At 38.7% G+C, this 948-nt stretch overlaps 1 non-coding gene across 1 annotated transcript; it reads right to left on the bottom strand.

Annotated features, from left to right (window-relative positions):
• Positions 1–254: 254 nt before the first annotated feature.
• Positions 255–338, bottom strand: TRNAL-CAG (transfer RNA leucine (anticodon CAG)). Its single transcript has one exon. It is a non-coding gene; the product is annotated as a tRNA-Leu (tRNA).
• Positions 339–948: the final 610 nt, after the last annotated feature.

Below are 948 nucleotides of genomic sequence, written 5' to 3'. Positions count from 1 at the left end.
CGCAGGCTACTCCTAGAAGCTTTCTCTGGCCCTCGCACTGAAAACGTTGCCGACCCCTGGTGTAGGGGGTCACGAAATCTCCACAGCCACTTACAACACGACCCTTCAAAAAATAAAAAAAAATAAAAAGTATAAAACCCTCGCACTAAGGAGCTAAGCACCAAGCACAGCGCCTCAGTCCTCACGGCCACCAGGAAGTCGGTGCAATAACGGTATTTCACTTACAGTGCAAGAGATCAGTGAAAAAAATACAATGTCAGGAGTGGGATTCGAACCCACGCCCGGAAGACCGGACTGCGACCTGAACGCAGCGCCTTGGACCGCTCGGCCATCCTGACGACACTAATACCCCTCAATAACCATAAAAATGGATTTATATTTTTTATAAGCCACCTAACTTTAAATTTCCATATTTAATTTTATGAATCGTCATCGACAACCGAAAGACCGTCATAAAGTGAATCGTTATTTTTTAAGTTGCACTATCAAATGGTAAATTGTTCAGCGTGACAAATGCCTTATTTCAAAACTGTTGCTTGGGTGTAGTTCACTATCGTGTAGGTGTTTGTGATTTTTTTTTTTCTTTTTCAGTGCAACAATGTAAGTCGGTGTGCTTCAGTGACTAAACTTTTTTTTTTTTTTTTTTTTTTTTATGACCGGGTTCCCCTAAAGCACATGAAACTTCCTAAAATCTCAGTGCAATATAACCTTGTATGGTACTTGAACTAAATGTATAGTCTATCGTACACTAGCTGTTACTGTGTGATTTTTTTTACTATGTTTGTATCCGACAGTAATTATCATCGTTATCCACATATTTATTGGCGTCTGCGAAGAAATTAATACCTAAGTTACATGGGGCAGGAAAAAAAATATACAAATGAAGAGACAATAAAATTATAAACAGTATAAAAAAAATAATCCATATACCGTATTCATTCCGTCTCC

The sequence above is a fragment of the Coenobita brevimanus genome, chromosome 52 (genome assembly GCF_032717465.1).
Source record: "Coenobita brevimanus isolate Jiangsu-jjx chromosome 52, ASM3271746v2, whole genome shotgun sequence".
NCBI lineage: Eukaryota > Metazoa > Arthropoda > Malacostraca > Decapoda > Coenobitidae > Coenobita > Coenobita brevimanus.
Note: the sequence above shows the minus strand (reverse complement) of the source record. Positions and strands in the feature narration are given on the sequence as shown.